The sequence below is a fragment of the Lonchura striata genome, chromosome 2, assembly GCF_046129695.1.
Source record: "Lonchura striata isolate bLonStr1 chromosome 2, bLonStr1.mat, whole genome shotgun sequence".
In the NCBI taxonomy this organism is placed as follows: Eukaryota; Metazoa; Chordata; class Aves; order Passeriformes; family Estrildidae; genus Lonchura; species Lonchura striata.
Window position 1 is genome coordinate 49,857,049 of NC_134604.1, and position 16,947 is coordinate 49,873,995.

Consider the following 16,947-nt stretch of genomic DNA (forward strand, 5'->3'; position numbering starts at 1 on the left):
TGATCTGTGTTGTTATGTGATTGAGCTGTACCAATTCAAAACCAATTATATTAATATGGTCTGTGCTGAAGGACTGAGATGCTCTGTGACCCTGATTTTGCTGATGAGATGGCCTCACATGTGACTTAAAGCATGCCAAAAGTTGTTCTAATTGCAGATGATTAAATCATTGCACATGTGATTATGTCCTCTTACCCTACTCCACCTACCCTGTGAATACCAGAAAAAGGATCAGTTAGAAATTCTGCTGCTAATAGAACCTTGCACTACAGCTGCTTACATATGACTTAAAATAAACAGACATTTCCAACAAAAACCTGGGTCATCCTACTCCAAATATGGTGAGGGAAAATCAAAATAAAATATAAAGGGAATCTGGAATGAATAGATGAATGAAATGAGTAAGAGTGACAGGTAAGACCGTAATAGGATTACACAAGAGCTGTCTTAATGAGAACAGCTCCCATTCAGCCTGTTTTCCTCTCAATTTCCTCAATTGCTTTCAGAATAACTGTCTTTTTGTAAATAGATAATTTAATGAAGCAATATTGCATGTTTATATTTTTCCTTTTTTTAAAGAAACTACAGTTGTTTACATGACACTGGCTTGAAGAACTTTCTGTGAAGTCAGCAGTAAGCACAGAATGACTGAATGAATCAGACTTCTTTTTTGGTAGGGTATAGAAGCTGAATTATTCCTCACAGACTGTGAAATGGTTGCAAATTCTAGAATACAACTTAGCTAATTTTCTGCCATTGAGGAAATCCAATGAAGCAAGAAAGTGAGGTTTTGAAGGTACCAAAGAAAGATCAGGTTTACCTTCAGCATAGTTGTCAAAGAAGCCCCAGACAGGTCAGTGTGGAAGTCATACAGTTTTAATTATTACCTAATTAAAGCCTACATTGTCATGGACAGAGAAGGGTTGCATGTTCAGGTACCTCAGTGATAAACTTCTGTGTTTATCACTTAATTAGGCACTGCAACCCCAGCACATTGCCCCACCAGGAATCTTCATTTTAGGCATCTACAATATAAAACTCTTTACCTGAACTAGTTATGTAAACTTCTTTCACAGTCAACAGAGACAAGCAAGCGCTTCCACAGAACAGTCTTCCTCCTCTGTGTCAGAGCTTCACATTAGGATCAAATGGACTGTGCTGAGCCTCCACTGAATGTAGTCACCACAGCCTAAAGGAAACCAAGAGAATGATCTCAATACAGATCCCATAGGTTGTAGTCCTCCAAAGCCACGTGAAATGGAGAAGACAAAAAGGTAGATAAGGGAAAACAGCAATGAGGGAAGTATGACTCCCAGGTAATGTATATAAGGCACCAGCTCATTTTCACCTTTCAATTCTAGGAAAAACAAGAGTAGCTTAACAGCTGTTTTGATCAAAATGCATGCTTTAAAATGGAAGGAGGGTAAGAAAAGGTGAAGGAGTTGTGGTAGGAGGAAATAATTTATTCATTTCTTGAATGAAAAGATAGTGTCATCTATAACAAAGCAGTAAAAACTGAACAGCTGAAATAGTCCTTAGAAGAATTGTGTTGGAGAACTTTAGTATCATCTGTATTTATAGACCTTCCTTGATAAATTCTGTAAAAAAATAATTATTTTGCCTTAGATCATATCTGAACAATGAACAAGTGGTTGCTACTCTGAATCCCTCTAAATTTAATTAAATGTTGTTTGTATAAATCTTCACATGTTTTTACTAGGCAGTTTTAAGGACATGGAGCACCTTAATTTAGACATAATGATACAGATAACATTATTTAAGAGAAAGATATAATTATAAGAAAGCCAAGGATATGTCACCATGATGCATGAAAATTTATAGCAGGCTAATTACACCATGAGAAGATTTTTGTCATGCTTCACTGGAGGGGGCAGATACACTGTGCTTGTCTTTTGCAGACAACAAAAGAAGTGCTTGAAATTATTTGTCCTTTTAGGTCAAATAACAAGCAAAAGCAAAGCAAACAGTCTAATCTTTGGCTTTTGTCTCCAAAGTCCCTCAATAGAACAAGGGAAAGAGAGAAAATAATTTTAATATGTCTTCTCCTGTTTTGAAAGACTTGACATTTAGGGCCCAGCTTTCTGAACACTTAATGTGAGTTTCAGGACTGTGAATGTCTTCTTGGGCACTGTTATGATATCCACCTGACCTCTTTGTAAACTTAATTTCAGTCCTCCTCTGTAACACTTAGATAACAGAAATTTATAAAGTCACAATCCACATATTTCTGATGAAAATCGGAACTGAAGGACTGTCATTGTTTAAGCTCAGCTGGCAAATAAGCACCAAGCAGATACTTGCTCTACTCTATCCCAGCCAAAACTAGGACAGGGATTTACAGGACATAAAGTCCAGCATCAGGATGTTCTCACACATGGCTCCCCATAGTAATCCCTGAGAGAGTGAAGTTTAGATTTGTGTTATTATTCAGCTGTAATGTCACCATTCTGTTGAATAGTACAACAAAAGCCATGTATAGAGAACAGGTAAGATGTGAGGGACTGAAACAAGTAATACTGTGAATTGAGTCAAACTTTAGGTCACTCTGAATATGTATTGCATTAGTTTTCAAGATGATGTGCTTTGTCATGAGTTCCACGGTCAATTTGGGAACATTATTTTTGGCTAAAAATGTTCAGCTAGTTGCATGAGGAGTAGTAAAACTGTGGGAAATTGCACATTGTCAGTTGTTCGTTTCTAGACCCATGAAACATAACAATGAGTGTCTTGTTTGTTTAGGGAGGGTTTTCTGGCCACATGACTGTCTCTGACCTGGGGAATGATTTTCTCTCTCCCCTAAAGCAACACCCTCATACACCTCCTTGGTTTTGTAACTTAAATTCTAAATCTCTTCTTTCATCAGACTCAGAAGCATGACAATTCTGTGGAATACTGCAAGGCTTATGTAAGTAACATGTAACTATTTTTAACAGCAAAGAAATCTGAAGAGTTCAACCTGGAGGTTGCATTGACAGCTTTTTGAGAGTTGGCTCAGGATTTGTATTCCATTGTACTCTGCACAAGAGACAGCTGTGATCTGATTTCTATTGATTTTCTAGGACTCTAAATTAATCCTGCAAGAAAACTTAAATCAAATTAATATCAAAAATTTCTTGAATTATGGGCCAGTTAACAGTAAAGTAATTTATAATAAAGAAAGAAGGAAAGGGTATGTGCTTTGGGCTGTTTTTAAAGGACTTATTAATAATAATTTCTAAGACTCTGTGCCACCCCCTCAACTGAAAAGAACTGATTTGTGAATCACTGAGAGTTGAAAAAATAAGTGATTGGCTGTAGCCTCGAGAGATGATCCTGTGAAAAGCTCACAAAGCTTAACAAGGCCAAGTGCAAGGTTGTGCTTGAGTCAGGGCAATCCCAACCACAAATAGAGGCTGAGTGGATAATGGATTGAGAGTAGCTTTGAGAGAAGGACTCGAAGGTGTTGGTTGACAAAAAATTCAGTATAAGCTGGCAATATGTGCTAGCAGCCCAGAAAGCCAGCTGTATCCTGCAACCTAAAGCTGTACCTAAAGTAGTCTACAAGAGGGCTGGAGGGACACTTTTGTAGGGGCATGTATGTAGCATTAAGACAATGAGTAATGGCTGAAATCTGAAAGACTGTAGGTTTAGAATAGATATTAGAAAGGAATTCTTCTCTATGAGAATGATGAGATTCTGGCACAGGTTGTCCAAAGAAGCTGTGGATGCCCCATCCCTGAAGTGTTCAAGGAGAGGTTGAATGGGGATTTCAGCAACCCAGTCTAGTGAAAGGTGTCCCTGCCCACGGCAGGTGGGTTGAAAGTAGATGGTCTTTAAGGTCACCTCCAATCCAAACCACTCTATGATTCTATGATTTGGTGAGTTTAACAAATAAAAAAATGTGTACTGCCTACATATAAAATGTAACTGCCGCGCATTTGGTTCTAGTATAAATTGAGAGATTTCTTTTCACAGCCTGCCAGTTTGGCAAGCACTGAACCTAGAGGGTAGGTTTTTTTGACTCAATTTGGCCAGTGTTAACTTTATTTGGTTGGAGGGCAAATTTTTCAGAAGGAGACAACCAAGGTCTGAAATAGTTATGAGCTTGGCAAACACTACGGAACAGCAGAAACTTAAGCTGCTGGTTTCTGGTGGTAGCATTTCAAATATATAAATTACAGAGATATACATCTGCTATGGAGCTCCATCTGTTTGTGCATTTTTTCCCCTTATTTAAAATTATTAAAATAATATTACGTTTGACATCTCAGATAGTGTTATCTACAAAGAGGATACCTTAGCAGACCAAACACCCCGAATGCATGTTGGAATATTCTGTTTCTCTGTTTTAACAGTGGAAATCCTGTCCTGGCATAGCAACTACATGTTACCACTGCACCTCTTAAATCACAAAAATACCTACAAGGCAGAAATAACTTCATTATGGACTTCATTATAGACTATGGGAAGAGGACTCTGCAGCTGTGTAGCACCTGCTTTTTGTGATGTGACCTGCAGAGGATGCACTAAATTTGCTAGTGCTAAGAATCACTCCTCCAGGTTCCTTCCATGCTGGCATGGCCCTGTTCTGTAGCCCTTTCATTTGGCTAATTCATGCCAGGCAAAATAAAACACAAACTCACTAAAATGCATGTAAGACTGTGGGCTTTGATTATGTCTTCAAATATAATCTGTGTTAGAGAGTCATCACAACTCAAATAGCTCTTTATTAAGAGCAGTGGAAAATTTATCAGTGGTATTTACAAAGTTTTCCATTGCCAACTACATTAATGTCTAGAGACAGAGCATTAGTTTCCCAGATGCTGCAAATGGGAGTAATTTCTCAGTGGTTTAGTAGAGATGTATTGATTTACACTGATTGTGGATCTGGCTCAACACATCTACCTGTTACTGCGCTAATATTTCATGAATAAAAATGTTGGCTGGCAGCAGATGATGAAATCCACAGGATTTATATTGGATTCTTCTCCTTTGAAATGGATTGCAGAACCTAAATATCTTGTGATTCACACCCTAATCCTCAGCATTTTCTATATCATTACAAGACTCCCAATGTATAACATTTTGTGAGGCAAGTGCTTTATACAGGAAGAGTGTACCTTTTCTTTATAAATTTCTCTTAAAATATTAAACTTTTCCATCTCTGTGGCACAAAGACAAACATCAAGGTTGTTAAGCAGCCTTTGTTGCACCAGTGTTTAAGTTCTGTCTAAGTTTGCCTGGATTTGAAACAATGTCTGGGAACAAAACCCTTCATGTTGGCTTTGGTAACGCTCTTGTACAAGCAGCGTGCTTTGGACACATGTCAGAAAGTGAAACCCTATAGCAGCAACTTTAACACTGAATGTAGCTGCTCTTTTAGGAGCTGTAGGGAAGAATTATGGGCTCTGAGGGTTTAATCCTGCAATGTTCTGTGTATCTCTTCACGTGGCTGAGTGCCATCCCTTCACATAGAATCTAGTGAGAACAGAGGGTGCAGGTACTTCCAGAGATGAAAATACCTTGGAGGATTTGACTCTAATCCTCAGTCAAGACAAATCACAATGGAATTTAATGAGAGTTTGGCCTAAGCAAAGTCATGGGGTGGGGTGGAGATGCATTAATCTAGCTGTGACTTAATAAATAGATGGCATCAAGCCAGGCATTTTCCTCATTTGTTCTTCTTTGTGCTTCTCAGGCACAGAAGAGTAGATTTTGAAATCAAGGACTAATTTACAGCTCTCCTAAGTTTCCCTCTGCACAGTATTGTGCAGAGAGTCATACCTAAAAGAACCAAGACCCTGTGCCATTTTGCTGAGATAACGCATACTGGGGTTGTCACATTGGGAATATTTTGGTGCAGAATGATGTCTGAGTGATATGAGCATATCACAAATATTTTGTGAGAATGAAAGAAGGAGATGGGAGCATAGTTGAAGATTTGGAAGTGGATTAAAATGCTCATCCACATGACCTGAAGAAAAGACTAGGATATGGTCAAGTCACAGGCAGCATACTCTGGTAGTTACACTGCATTTCAAGGTTGAAGAGTAGATTACATGATTTTTACTTACTTTGAAATACATGTAGAGTAAAAGTTGAGAATGTTATTTTCTACTTTTTTTCACTCTGCTTTGTGGGCTGGCACTGCATTGCAGACTGAGACATCTGGTGTTTGCTTTGTGGCATGTATGGGAGAAAAAGAGAAAGCAGGGACAGAGTGTTAGTATAATCCAGAGGTGTCATTCAGAGAGTTGGAAGATGATTGCCAGCCCTTTCTCTCCAGTAACTGCAGAAGTTATCTATTGTCAGCAGCCTGGGATAGATCCTAACAGCCATGAGCAGTATATCCAGCCCCAAAAGAAGCCCTTTTTTGAGGTGTGGAATCACAGACTACGGTATCACATAATTTTCCATTGTAGATGAGATTCACCTCCTTAGCTTCCTAAATAAAGGTTATGATGTATGACAAGGTGTCTAAGTCATGACATCAGAGTTGATGGCGAGGTATTCAGTTGCCAAAGTGTAGGCATCATTGCAGGTTTCATTTGGGATTCCATAGGGTATCCTGCAGGTGTCTTAGGGGTATCAAGACATCTGCATGAGGCTAGTAGGTTCGATACATTTCTAACAACAAAGACCAGGTCTTTCTGAAGGGGCATCTGAAAACCTGGCAGGATGCTCTGAGGAGCTTAAAGTGACTTTTAATGCTCTATTTATTCACCTGTATCCCAGCTATCAAACCTGGTTTCCAGCTGCTGCTTCAGAAAGCCTTCAGAAAGTCTACCCTGTCGTATCTGCCAGACTTGTAAGTATGTCTTGAACCCCAGTGTTGCACCAGATGGCTACACTGGACTAGCTAAGACAGACTACACTGAGATGCCTTAAGTGCATGTCTGCAATGTGCAGCTGACTCCTGCCCTGTCGGTTCAGTGAGTTGACCATGCATGGATTTATTTAGGAAGTCTTAAGTTATGTAAGACTCTGCACGACATTAGTAGGTAGGACAAGGACCCATAGAAGAGCCACCTTCTTTTGCAGTGGCAATTTGGGACCAGAAGAACACTAAGGCACCAACTGCTAGATTTGGTTGAGTTCAGCCCTCCACAAGTAAATAAGAGATAACTTAATAGTATATTGAACACCTTTAACTGGCATATTGCTCTTTCTAGCTCATCTAGGAAAGGCATTGCAACTGTTAACGTGCCTGAATCACTTCAAAAAGCTAAAGAGGAAGAGTAAACAGAAGTCTTGGTTTTCCCCAAAGAAGTCTGCTGAAGTGCTAAAAAAGAGACAGTCCGCAGGCCCAGATTTGTTTATGTCTGAAGCGAATCAGATGTTGTGGATATTTCTTTTCATTACAGCTGATCATTCATCCCATTTAGTCATACCAACTCTTTTCTTATATTAGGCACATAGTATGTTTATTAGGTGTTAAAACACTGTTATGCAGCTTTTTCTCATATGTAGAGAATCAGAACCAATAGTAAAGAGCAGGTTATTCAGAATTGCACCAATAACTGACTGAAGCCATTTTGTTTTGTGGGAAAAATAGTGAAACTGTCAAGACAATCGCGATACTGCATAAAGGAAGGTGACCTTATGTAGCAATACTTTGGTTCATGAGAGAGAATAGTGACAAGTCTGCACATTTGTTAAGTGAGAAATATGGGGTTATTTTTTGTTTTCTGTCCTGGATTGACACTAAATTCAGAAAACATAAAATCACCAGGTTTTGAGCAATCAACATATTGACTTGGCAGAAATGTTCCTCACACAGAAACCAACTGTCTTAAAGAAGCTGTAGACACAGTGCTGATTGGGAGACATGATAGTCCTGGACAAATAAATCTCACCTACACAGTTCTGTGCATGTTTATTGAGTCTTGCTTTGTAGTGGGGCACTAAATCAATCTATGTAGGCACAGGAGCCTGGGCATTTCAGGATTAGTGGACACCACAGATCAATGGCATTGCACATGTACCATAAACATGACATCCCGCAGTGCTCCTATTGGATATGTGCAATTTATCAGCTCTTGCTTAGGTGCTACTTCTTTCCCATTAGTAGAGGGATCCTGGGGGAGCAGCTGGCAACTGAAAAATTATGGAAAAGCAAGAGTTCTACATATTTTTCTTATCCCTTTTCATAAAGAAGTCAGTTATTAATGGGAAATGAATGATACTTGGGGCATTATCTCAACAATCTTACCTACTTATGAAAAAAGAGTATTTTACCTGTTTACCTACTACATGCATCTTAGAATAACTGTAGCCTATAACAAAGCAAGTGAAAGATAACTACACACCCTTTATCATGAGATCTCCCTCAAAATTAGGCTTTCTGGACATAGATTCAATCACAGCAAGTCATAAACACATAGAGATAACTCTCTTTAAAAGATACAAAGTCTTTTATATCCAAATAGTATAGTTTTTCAATAAAAGAGACAAAAAAATCTGATTTGATTTACTGAAACTAATTGCCAGTTGAGCTTCCTTCTGGCAGAATTCAGCATGATCCCTAGCATAGTCCACTGTAATATCCCTGCCATTTTTATTGAGGATTGACAAAAATTTTGGTCTTGCATTAATTTGTAATGGTTTCTGCTCTTCCATTTGTATGTAAAACCTTGTATTCTTATTTTTAAACCCTACTCGATAATATTTGAGTGCATGTTTTTGCCTTGGTTTTTGTACCAAAATGTATCCCACTCAGCAGTGTTTTGCATCTATTACAGTTACACCTGACTGAAGTATTCCAGATCCATCAGACTGATAGGAGACTGAGGCAGAACAAAATGGCCCTGGATGCACTGAGTAGGCAGCAACAGGAAATGACAAACAGGATGGCTTCCTCTTCCCTATGTTTCTAGTTCTTTTTGTAACAGCTGTGTACAGCATGGTAAATTTGAATAAGACATGATGTATGAGAAATGAGAAAACAGGTCTAATAAAAGTGCTGCTCTTGCAGCTTGAAATCAAATCTAAGGTTACAGCCTCTGTAATTTCAGAAATAAACTTGAATCCAAACATTAGGCCTCGAAATTAAAAAACCCTGCTAAAGAAGGGTGGTGTTACTTCTAAACATTACCTAGTGCATGCTAACCTTCAGATTCCTTCTATATTTCAAAAATGTGAAGGGATGTGGTAAGAAAAACCAAAAACTATCTTGAGTCTGCTGAGGGACCTCAATGTCAGAAAGAGTCAGAAGGAGGAAGTGTAGGGAAAACGTGAGACTGCTGCTGAATGGGACAGGGAATCTGGTGTCAAAAGACACTGAAAAGGCCAAAATGTTCTTCACCTCAGTTTTTACTGTCAACACTGACCTTCAGGAATCCCAAGCCCATGAGACAAGAGACAAAGCCTAGAGCAAGGAAGCCTTTCCTTCATTGTCTCCATTGATCAGGGAAGCGAACAGAGAAATAGACATACACGAATTATTTCATGGCAGGCACGCACTGACCAATGTCCCTGTGAGACCAGCCTCTACTCTATTGGAAGGGTCATGGTGGCCATGGGCTTCTTGAGAACTGGAAGCAAGCAATCACTTCTATTTGTGTCCTAGAGGGCAAAAAGAAGAATCTGGAGAATTACAGGTCCAGCCTCCCCTTGATTACTGGGAAAGTGTTGAAACAACAATTCCAGGAAACTATTTCCAGGTACATGAAGGACAGGAAAGGGATAGGGAGTAGTTAGCATGAATTTATGAAGGGGGAAATAATATTTGACCAATCCAGTTGCCTCCTATGATGAGATGATTGGTTTGGAGGACAAGGGGTGAGCAGTAATTATTGTTGTCTTATACTTAGTATGGCTTTCAAGACCACCACCCCATCCTTGCAGAAAACATTGATAAAGTACATGCTAGGTAAGGGGATGCTGAGTGAAAACTGTAGCAGCTGGACTGCTGGGCACAAAGGGTTGTGATCAACAGCACAAATTGCAGCTGGAGATTGGTCAATAGAAGAATACTCTCAGGCAATATGAATAAACATCTTCCTTAATGACCTAGGTGATAAAATAGAGTGGGCCCTCAGGAACCAGAAGGACTAGCTGATATGCCATGTGGTTGTGCTGCCATTCAGAGGAGTTTTGACAGGCTGGAGAAAGAGGCTTACAGAAACCTCATGCAAACCAAGAAAGGAAAGAGTGAAGTTCTACATCTGGGTAGGAGCAACCCCATTAACTTGTATGTGCTGGGGGATTAACCATCTGGGAAGCAGCTTTGCAGTAAGAGATCCGGGATGCTAGTGCTAGGTTGGGCACAAACCAGAAATGGGCCCTTCCTGGGAGAGAGAAAACAGTAACTTGTCTATTTGCCTGAATCAAGCCTTAGATCTTCACTGGTTACTTTAGAGCTTAGACACCTACATCACCTGAAGGGAGGGGTACAGTCACCTAAACACTGATGCCTGGAATGGCTGCCTAGAACAGAGGCTAGACAGAGTTAAAAGATAAAGGGTAGGTATTTACTGAAATGTCTTCACAGGGTACACCTTGGGCAGTGCATGAGTCTCTCAGAGACTACACCCAAGATGGGCTATCTCACATTTTTTGGACATATAAGCTTGGTCTGTTTGCATATCAGAGGTTAATTGCCCAGTTACAGCTTCAGGTAGTGGAGTCCAATTCCCCAGTTTGCCCCCCCTACTTCACTGTTGTTTACATTTTTCTAGGCCTATGAAAATAAGGTGACCTTGGGTTGCAGGCCTAGAGAGAAATTGTTTTGTCTGAGAAAAAACAGAACAGTAGCTGACAGGCTATGGAGTTTCAGAGTTACACACTAAAGCAGTACTGATCTGGAAAATATTAAAAGCTAAAACTTAAGGCAACACAATGATCTAGCACCATTTGAAATAGCACAGGTTCTGTCACTGGTCTGGTCAGCTGCTGTTCCAGGAGGGTGCAAGTTTCCCACCTGTGGGAAAGTCCTGTGTTGCATCTGCCATGCCCATGCAGCTGTACTGATTATTCTAAGTGTTCTCCAGTAGCAGTGGTAACTGAATTCTGGAGTTGAATTCAACTATTAAAGTCCTGTAAATGGTTGCAGTCTTTAGATACTTAAACTTAGGACAGATAAATCCAGATCTAAATGCATCACTACTTATTTCATAGAAACAGAAAAATAACTAGAGGCTTCTATAGACTAAGTATTTTCTGCCTAAAAGCCAGTTTCTTACAACTTCCTTGTGAGATGAAGTGGAGGGGTAGGCACTGAACTGTCTCTGGTCACCCTCTGGGAAGAGAATGGTCTGAAGTTGTGTCGGGGAAGGTTTAGGTTAGCTATTAGAAAAAGGCTGTTGGGCACTGGAAGAGGCTCCCCAGGGAAGTGGTTGCAGCACCTTACAAAGTTCAAGAAGTATTTGGACAACACTCTCAGGCACATGGTGTGACTCTTGGGGATGTCCTGTGCAGGGCTAAGAGCTGGGCATGATGATGCTTGTGGATCCTTTCCAGCTCAGAATATTCTGTGATTCTCTTCAGTGAATGCATACTGTGAATATAGGCATCACTTTTAGGCCAAGGCTTAAATTAAATGGCTGCTGAAAGTTCACTGCATTCTCCTTTCAGTTATGCACATATAGGCATGTAGAAGCAATTGAGATGCTCTAGGGTATGCCATCTGGCATCCAGGTCTCATTCCAGAACAGCACTTCTGTATTTCTCTATCCGACGTTGTAGCTGCCAGCCCCATCTGAATGCCCCAGGTATCCTTGAGCATTTCAAATGGCACTAAATGGCATTTCAGCAACAGAAATTAGTTCCTACTATTCTTTTGGTGCTTAATCACAGAGAGATTTAAAAACTACCAGTTTGATCAGAGTCCCACAAATAAAATAAAAGGCAGTTTAATGTATATCAGTGAATGCAACAAAATATTACCTTGTAGACATACAGCAATTGAAGTCATAAAGTTATTGTTGAAACTCGTCTACTGTGATGCTGATGTCCCCTTGTCACCAGATATTTGGCGTGCACATATGAGAATGCCATAGATGCACACAAATCTCTAAGTATAGATAATGTTGGCATAAACCTCTCCCTTTTTTATCATTCAAAAAACAACAGTGAAGCCTCATTTCAACATGAAGGCTGAGAAAGCAGGCAGGCAAATGACTCCCACTGTTGTAATGAGCTGTAATTGTGTGCACACTTACAAGTGTTTGCCTGTATGGCATACTAAAAACATTTCTCCAGGGGGTCTATCTCTGAACAGAAATATGCTAAGAAATTAAAAGGCAAAGGTAAAACAGCTCTTAGTCCTGCCTGGCTATTACAAGAACCTCTAAGTATTATAACAATTTATGTAACTTGCTGCAAATGAGGCAATATCTTAATGTAGCAAAGGTATAAACATGAAAAAGGTGGGAAAAGGATATAATTGTAGCTCCAAATAATTTTTTTGGCTTTTGTTAGACCTTCTAGAGTACTGCTGTTGAAACAAGTGAATAAAGAGTAGTAGGTTAAGATGTTAGATGCCATAAAGCAGTGCCATTTTGAAACAAATTTGTAGAACACCTAGATATTTCAAAAGCTGCACCTTTTAATGAGGCTATCAATGAGTGTTTGTGACTTATGAATGAAAGACATTCTAGTTTTACAAATTTCAAAAGCTCTCTGACAGTTACAGATTTCACACAAATGTTGGAACAGTAATTTAGAGTAGTTGGACTGGTTGCAAAGCATCTGAAATGTAACTAAAATCTAAAAAAAGCATAACCAAACAGATGAGCAACTATATCAACAAACAGCCCTGTCCCCCCCAGTTCAGACCTCTCTGGTAGGTAGCTGAAGAGAAGGTCTAAACAAGCTCATACAAGGGAATCTATCTGTTGCACCCCAATGTCCTTTGCTGAGCCTAGGTCCCTTAGGGCAACAGAGCAGAAGTCCTAAATGACTACTGCTGAGCAACTGAATAATCCCATATAATTCAATATGGAAGAGAAAAAAAAAAAAAAAAAAAGAAGAGATAACCCTCAGAGAAAGCCATTCTTTAGTTTCTGGATTAGAGACAAAAGGCTTTTGGAATGCTCAGTGACCAGAAAAGTTTGAAATCTCAATCAACTTCCCTTTGCTCGCTGTCTTTCATTGTCACATTTTTGTGCGCTCTTGGGATGATCCCTATTTCAGTGCTGTATGTCGCAGCAGTTTCCAGCTGCTGGCTCTTGCCCAGCTGACTAGCACTCAGGAAACAACCTGTTCACTCTCTTACAGTTTTGGGACATGTCTGAGGAGTAAGACACAGACATTTTTCCTGCTACTTTGATTACCCATCTAGAGGGAAGAAAGTCAGCCTCATTATCAAAGGTAATTCCACAAAGAAAACCTACATCTTTCCAGTGTTTAAGTAGCTCCCAGAATCCTTGTGGAACCTCTGCAGGCTAGAAATTAAGTGCCTAGCTCCACTGAATACATCTGAAACTGTTTAATGGAGATTTAAAGCAGGAAGTTTTAGAACCCCCTCCATCAGTTTGAAGAGAAACCAATCCAATTAATTTTCAGCTGTTCTTCTACTAGTGAAAATACAGGGAATAATCTTAGTTCCACTTAATTTATAATTTAAATTATTATTTTACTGTTTAAATAAAGTTTTGTTTTGTTTTTGAGAGGGCTTTATTGTCAAAATAATTGACATTTCAGCATCTGTGGCAAATCCTGGGGAAAATGCTATAAAATAAATGTTTTTTTTAAATTTAAATTAATCCTTTTTCATAGGAAATTCAACTAGACCGTGTATGTCAGGGGAAAAATTAAAACCTGAGTAGTTTCAGGCATGATATAGGGATGGAGATCTTTAGCCCAGCCAGGGGGTCTCACAGGTCTAGAAAGACCATTTAAAAAAATCCAGGAATCTGCAGAATTCTGTTCCTGAAACACATCTATCTGCAGACGTTCAGGCACCTGGAAAGCTTGTGAGGTTTATGGTCAGACTGCAGCCCCAGACACAGACATACTGAGTGTGGGTCAACAGGCAGCGAGTGACAGCAAACTTTGTAGTTTACCTCTGTTTTGGTCTGAAGAGCTCACCCCAAGCTCCTGTCTGCCTCCTCTTGCTGTTTCTATTACAGACATATAATAGTCCATAAAGACCTAGGGATGCAGGAGGGGATATTGCTTTTGAAGCATTAACAATGAGATTTGCTGACTACATTTTTTTTCTGTCTTTTCTTACCTGTTAGGCTCAAGCAAGATTAGAAATGTACAGACTAGGAAGAGGGGGCAGAAAGGGAGGTGAGAGAATCTGTAGCACCTAGGGTAATGAATTCAGGGAGGTTCCAGGGAGAGGCAGAGAAATTACTCCAGGAAAGGGGAGGAAAGGAAAACAGACTAGGAGAAAAGAAAGCGAAAAGAGGGCTGCTACAGCAAATGCAAGTCAGAAATTATATTGAGATGTCTATGACTTTGTCATTAGCCTGGTTTCCTACTCAAAATCCATTGACAGTCTCACAACAACTACTATATACTCCTACAATCTAAGAAAAAGCTGTACTCCCCATTTTGTTCACACAGAAGGTGAAACACACCAAGATGTTCACACGGATGATCGCGCTTGCAATATTGTCATATCTCGCACACTCTTGCAGAGATAACTGCCAAATAACAACAGTCTCACACCTCTAAGGAACATGGGTTTCCTCCTTACATGTCATAAAAGGGAAAAATAAAATTGCTACCAGGTCAAGGAAGCTATGCATTACCAAACCTTGTGAAAGTTGTAATTTCCAGGAAGCCCCACTGTGGGAGGATGGATTGTAAGAGAATAGAGATAGTGCTGAAGGCAATCTCACCCCTGATAATTTGCAGCTGTACTAATTAGCAAAGCCTGGGAACAGCCTTGCCTTTAATAGGTCCCAGCTGTATCCAGTAAGGATGGGTGTTATAAAAGAGTGGGTAGCTGGTTAAGGGCTGCTTGGGGTTTGTTGGCTGTGCTGTGAGGATGGAGGGTTAGGTGGATGTGTGGAGGATAGGAAGGAGTTGGTTGGTCCTGCAGTAGGAAGAGGAAGGAGTCAGTGCTGTGTGGGGCTGCCCATAGGAAACTCAGAGAGAAGGTATGGAATTTTTGAAGATAATCAGGGATGCTTGTGTTAGTCAGGAGTCCACTGTCAATTGGTGCCCTGTGTGAGGAGCAGGTGACAATACCCCACCTCTTATAAATTTAATTTAAACTTTCTGTCCTAGCCTATGCTGGTCTCCTATTGGAAAATATCATTGCTTCACTTCTTAGCTCTTGTTTATTCTGTTAACAAGTCACCAAAGCTGTCCTTCTTTAAAACTTTTCAGCACCTAAATGTAATGTGAAGTGCAGGGCAAAGGAACTGCTACTGCTTATTAAGTGACTGATGCATCTGAGGAATAGGAAAGCCTTTGTGAACCCATGATTCTTGGTGAAGGCAATGCTGAGAAGTATGTGCTGTCCTAGATACTGAGAACTATAGTCTGTGTTTCTCTAGTTTAAGGCATGGCTGCTGCCTCATGGAGGAAGTAAAGACTTTATAAGGCAGTTGAAACCAGTCCACCTGGTATTTTCTTAAAAAGCTCAAGATACAGAAATACTAGGACCATGTGGCTGAATGGTTTCTGGGTATTATCACATTGCAATAAATAACTTTTTTTTCCTGTGTGTAGGCATGAGCTGAGAATAAAAACATCTGTTTTCTGGAGTGGAGATTGTGTTGTTTTATTAAGCTGTAGTAATTACCCAGTATAAATCCACTGGTTCAAAGCTCATGATGTAACCTCAGAGATAATAAAGATAAGGTGTTGTTAATTTTCCTGTAATGAATTGCATCATCGTATGTCTAAAAACCTTGACAAAACCAGGATGTACTTTTGCCTACTTCTTTCAGACTGCCTCAGTTTTACCTACTTGAGCATATATACCTTGTGCTTAGCACGTGAAAAATAAAATGTAGACTTCAGGAACAACCTTGTGACACATACATTTGAAGCAGTACAGAACTCCTTTTGTAAAGCCTGGGAAAAGGAGTACTCAGCCTGTCTTTAAGAATATGTGTCACACCAGATATTCACCCAGGATTTTGTAAAGTGCCCGCTGGCTTGGAGAAAGACCAATCATTAAGCAGCAGACCAGACATACTTTAAAAAGATAATTTTCAATACAATATTGAGCATCCATCTTTTTTATAAGAGGTCTTTTTAGGTAATTTGAAGTGAGATGTACAAGAACTATTTTAGTTCTATTTTTAAAATTTTTATTAGACAATAATAGAGCTTTTCAAAGTAGCAGATGATGACCTGAATGAGACTTATATGTGGCTCACTAAAATAATTTTACTACTGAATGCAGACTGCATTCCCAGGTGCTTCATGGGACTAAAACTTGGTTTGTTTTTTTTTTACTTCACAATTACTCATGTTTCATACAAATACTATGAAAGAAGGTAAATGTCAGGTTACCAGGCATATTGTGGGTGTGACTCTGCACAGCTGCTCACTTCCATGTGTGTGTTTGCTGCAGACCTGCAGCTGATGAGGGGACCATAGGGCAGCCTCTGGCCACACTGTGACAATGCATGGTTTCTACCCCACTCAGCTGCCTAGGATGTGCATTTGTGCTTAGTTAGTTATCTTTAAGGGTTGAAGTAAGAGTGCAGCACCATGTGCTGAAAGTTTACTGCTTAAGACAGCTTTGAGCTGTGGGCCAGTGTGAGGAATATGCATTTAGATTATTCTGAAAATTTACAATTAAGGCATTGGTTTATCAATATGGAATAGATGGCTTTCTTTCTTTTACAGTTAAGATGAAAGACCCCCTCGCCTAATTCATTCTAGCCAAGACTGTTTCACTTACTTCCCAGTCCTTCACATCCATTGTTTAAGAAACCAAGCCACTTCCTTGGCATCCATCTGTTTAACACATCTGTCTTGCTTTGTCTGGCTAAATTCCTTGAGGCACTCTTTTGGTGCTCTGCAGTGAAAATA